Raw genomic sequence first — 5,678 nt, forward strand, 5'->3', positions numbered from 1 at the left:
GCGGCTAATTATTAGTCTAGATTTATCATTAACTCGAGGTCTATGAGCAAGATTGTTTTTCTTGTACTATATAAGTGTTAAACAATACTTTTCAACTACTATGTACAGACAGGGACCAGACATGAAACACTGGAAGGCAAAAACATTTTGGTATTAAAGCTGTTCTGAAATCCAACAACCCTATACGACCCTTCAAACCAGATTCCCCATACCATGAGCAGTTAAAGTGTATTATAATAACACTTTGTATAATTTATAATACTTATCACATATATTGTTTATAGGTTCATAATAACGATAATGAACTTAAACATAAGTTATACTTAAAGTAGCGTAAGCATAACTCACTTAGAAAGGAGTTTAGCGAGGAACCGAGCTCTGCGCGGGTAGAACATATGAGCCGAAAGCTCTTTTTCTTGGAGCCTTATGGGGCTCCGGGACTCGCCTCTAACACTTAGTAAGTGTTATGGAAAGAGGAACAGGGTTTGGGGTGTTTGAGAGAGAAGAGTTGGAAAAGGTGTGAAGAAGAGTGAAGAAAAACGCCTCTATTTATAGGCTGGAGCCTGGGCGTACGCGAAGCGTAATAACCCTGTATGCTAGGCATACTGTATATTACATGGGGCGTATGTGGCCACGTGTCAGCATCCGGTGGCAAGGCGTGGGGAGGAAGCAAGGATCCAGATCTTGCCAAGTGTCAGCTTCGGAGCTTAACCTAAAAATTAATTATCTTCTAAATTCCATAACTATCGTATACAAACTCTGTTTTTGATGTTCTTTATATCCACACGTAGGTAGCGACGTGATCTACAACTTTCGTTTAGACTCCGTCGGCTAATTTTGATTTTATTTTTTTTTAAGTTATATTTTAACAGGCTTAGACAATTAAAGTCCGTTAAAAATTCATAACTTTGTCATCTGATGTTTGTTCCCGACTGTCTTTATATCGTTGAACTCCTATTAACGATATCTTCGATTCTCGTTTAGATTGTGTCGGCTAACAATCCATCGATCTAAAATTCGATTTCCGGACTGCATACTGGTTATGTCAAATCTTAGAAAAATCATAACTCCCTCATACGATGTCAGATTTAGACGTTCTCTATATGAACGATTTTGTTTAATGTCTACTACGACTTTCGTTTAGATCGCTAAGGATAAAAAATAGTTTATCAAAAATTCACTTTTTACGATACGCGACGCTGTGCCGGTTTTGTCGCAAAACTTCGACGGGTCATAACTTCATCGTTGTAAATCGATCGGATTTTAGCGTTCTTTATATGCACGGAATCCTTGTGAAATATACTATAACTTGGTTAAGATTATTTACTCAAAATAATCTTTTATCGAGAAGTCGTTTTTAACGCTTATTGTTTCTAAATTGACTAGCCCGAATCTGCGAACGCTATATATATATATATATATATATATATATATATATATATATATATATATATATATATATATATCATTGTATAAAGTTTATAAAAGCCAAGTATGTTTGACATATATATATAAAAGTCTAATGTGATCGCTTTTATAAAAATGAATGTCTTAAATTAATGAACATATGTGCATATAAAAACGTTGTGTAGTTAAACATATAAATAAACATGCATAGTAATAACTTGAATTCTTGAAATACTACAGAGTTTCATAACGTGCTTGTTATAATATGCAATGTCACACAAAAATCATATAATTTTGTATCATGTAGTATTTGTTGTGTGAAATGGTTATTTCATGATAAAAATAATCATTATATGTATACGAAAATTTTATACTAATTTATTCGTAAAAATATGATAAATTGTTAAATAATTATATTTTATAAACTAGTTTTATTGTATTTTCGTATAAAAAGGAAATTGATTTGTATAAACAAAATATGTAGGCACATGTATTCCCCCCCCCCACCCCCCCGAAATAATTAAAATATTTAAAAGGGCTCGTAAGGACTCACCCTTGAAGCGTGAGTTCAAGTTGTTCGAATTCGGATTCTTTTGAGATTCTTGTCATGAGAAACCACAAATCCACCATTCTTGAATTTTGAAATACTCTTGGGATCGTTTCGTAACAAATATAATTATTGGGGGTTGTTCGGTAATTTAATTTAACTAACATATGACTGTTTTGGTTAAAATAATTCAATGGTGGGACTGAAATGGTTTAAATGGGTTTAATGTTTGAGTCTTGGGCTGGTATTGTTAAGAAATCTCCATGGGAGGGGTTGTTTTGAATAAAATACACCAAAGTTTTGGGAATAGACTATTTTTGCACAAATGGTTCAAGTGAGGATGTATTTTGCTCATCCTTCTTAATAAATGAAGGTTTTTTTTGCCACATGTCAATCTCTCATGAATTTTGACACTTGTAATTTTGTGGTATTTTTAAAATAAATATTATCCACTTGTCAATTTTTGATTTGTTTCAATTTTTAAAATTAAAGTCATATTTATATATGTAAAGTATTAAATATCATATATATGATATTAAATTGCAATAAATACGTTTCTTTCTTTTTTATTTTAAAGTTGTGCATTAAAAAATATTTTTTATTTACATTTTAATTTAATATTTAATCTTTTTTAAATCAACCTGTGTAATACACGGGTCTAACACCTAGTTTTATCCTCCTTAATAAATGAAGGTTTTTTTGTCACATGTCAATCTCTCATGAGTTTTGACACTTGTCATTTTGTAGTAATTTTGAAATAAATATTATCAACTTGTCAATTTTTGATTGTTTCAATTTTTAAATTAAAGTCATATACTTATATATGTAAAGTATTAAATATCATATATATGATATTAAATTACAATGAATACATTTCTTCCTTTTTTATTTTAAAGTTATACATTAAAGAATATTTCATGTTTACATTTTAATGTTTAATTTTTTTTTTAAATCAACCCGTATAATATACGGGTCTCACACCGTAAATATAAAATGATTTTAAGGCTATTATAAAAGGAAATCCTATGTAGGGACCATTTTTTATTAATGGCCCAAACTTAATCTAATTTAGGGCTTTTACGTCCCGTTTCTGATTTAATCGGGCAAAGAGGAAATGGAACGATGAAAGCATACGAACGATGGGAGGGGAAAAGGCACGAAGGCAGCGACTGATCAATCCCTCGGGAGGAGGATCGCCGTCTCCGGGGGTTGACGAGGTTGGAGCATCGAAGACGTGAATGAAGGAGCAGCGAAGGTTCGATCGTTCAAACGAAAGGAAGTCGAACTCGATGGAATCGCCAAAGATACAATCAACGACGATGGCAGAAATGAGCATAGGGCTTCGTCGGTCGATTTGCAGCTGTGATTGTCTCCGATTCCGAGGTTCGACTAGGCCGATGAAGGAGATGCGAAGGAGCAGTGGGGTTGCGTTCTTCCTCCTCCGACAGTAGGGTGCGAAGGGGTATGGGGGTTTGTTTCCGGGGCGACGCGAGCAGCAGCAATGAAGAAGACGAAGTCGTCGGTTGAGTTTGCTCGACAGAAGATGAAGAGGAGTGCGAGGCTTCGGTGGTACTAATGGGGAAAAACGGACTTCATGTCCTCTTGGCTGGTCGTCGGTGATGGAAACAGGTGGGTGAACGGGATGTTGCTCCGATCGGTGATAGGTGATCTTCTTGATTCATTTCATTTTTTTTCTTTTTGTTTGTCTGGACAAATCGATATAGGGAAAGGATGTTTGGGTTTGATCCTGGTTGGATACGAAAAGCTTACAGAAAGAAGAAATATGGAGTAGTTTGAGTGTTCTTTTTATCATTGTATTGTATTGAGTGTGGTTTTGTATAAGTCGAAGGTTAAAAGCAAGTTGTACAATAGTTGAGTAGGGTATAAGTCGGGTGGGTAAAACATGTTATCACACCCAAAAGTTCATCTCACCGGCCATGTCAAAATGGTGTTATAATACAAATTAAAGGAAATGGACAACATGTTATAACATAAATTGGGGGTGGTGTTCCTATGTTATAACACATGGTGTTAAGAGAGATAGAGAGATAAATATGTGCAATGAGAAGAAAGAAAGACTCCTGTTATCACGATAACATCTTTTAACACAACACCAAATAACATGAGGGGGGCGGTGTTCCTCATGATGTGACGCCGTAATTTGATGTCACGTAGGCATAGCGCCTCTCCACCGTTGCCCACTCCGTGCACTCTAAGTTTCATCTAATTTTGGTTGTTAATTAAGTGATTGGTGGTTAGGTGTGCTTTGAATGAGATTTAGAAGATTTAGAAGCTATAAGAAAATGATTTTTGATGAGATTTTGTTGGGTTGGATTACTTGTGATACACAAGATTGTATGTGTACATATCATTCATATTTTATGTGTGATGTATTGATTTCATTGGTATGTATTTGTATTATTTTGATTTCATGTGTATTATTGTTGTTTTTCATTTGTATACGTATGTATGTATACTTAAAACCTTTACAAATCATTTCTTAACAATTATAGTCTACTTCCATTTGTCATGAATTTGTTATATATATATATATATATATATATATATATATATATATATATATATATATATATATATATATATATATATATATATATATATATATATATATATATATATATATATATATGTTAGGAATGTAACATTTATTAATCGGTTAAACCTTAGTTTGTTAAATTAAAAATATACACATATATAATGTATATTTATGAAAATTTAACCAACCATATGTAATTGATCATGACACATGTCCATACCCGAATATACATGCATATATATTGTCGTTTAGGAAATTATGGAGTGTTGAGCTATTTTCATTGTTAAAATCCACCACAACTAGTTTGGATTACTATATTTTTCCGGAATACATTACCAATAATGAAAATCTTTGTCGAAATAGTTTGAGATTTCGCGATTTATAAATCTGAAAACGTCTGATTTTTCAATTTTTATAAATATTTTTATTAAAAATATTTCAAATATGAAGTCAAATGTTAGGCTATAGCTTGACTCCAAAAATGCTTTCAGAAATTCCATTTAAGGTGTGCAAGTCCCTCAACGGTTAGAAACGGTGTTAGCGATTCTAAGAAAATAAGTATTATACCGGTTTTGGATTCTTAAAATGGTCGTATCTGTTGCATACAAACTCCATTTTGGATGTTCTTTATATTTTCGGAAATAGGGAAACACGTACTATGAGACTAGAGTGTTTGTTTTTCTCACAATGACTTAATATGAAATTTTACTTTTTAGACGCGTTCATAAGGTTGTCGTTTGAGTTGTTATCTTATAATAGTTGAAACAACTCATTTATTTTATATTATGTGTACTAAATCTCAATGATTCAATTTACCAAGTGACTTACTGTGAACTTGATTGTTCCTAAGGTAGGTTGCACCTAATCCTACGTCGGCTTGGAAGGAGAACGAAACATTTCCTTATAAGGGGTGTGGATACCTTCTTTGACACAACGCGTTTTAAAGTCGTGAAGGTAGCAGGTCCCATAAGAACTCTGCAGGTAAGTGTGCCCGGGCGAGAGCAATCCAGGGCTGGGTGACCCCTTGGTAAGTTTTCGTGCCGGGAGCCCAAAGGGGAGAATATTGTGATACGTGCCATAGTGGGGTCTTACAAATGGTATCAGAGCTAAGGCGCGATTCGATGTGTTCGAAGGGGACGCGAACCTTATAATGGGGGGGTGAAGGTG

Source organism: Lactuca sativa, chromosome 9, assembly GCF_002870075.4.
Source record: "Lactuca sativa cultivar Salinas chromosome 9, Lsat_Salinas_v11, whole genome shotgun sequence".
NCBI classification, from domain to species: Eukaryota; Viridiplantae; Streptophyta; class Magnoliopsida; order Asterales; family Asteraceae; genus Lactuca; species Lactuca sativa.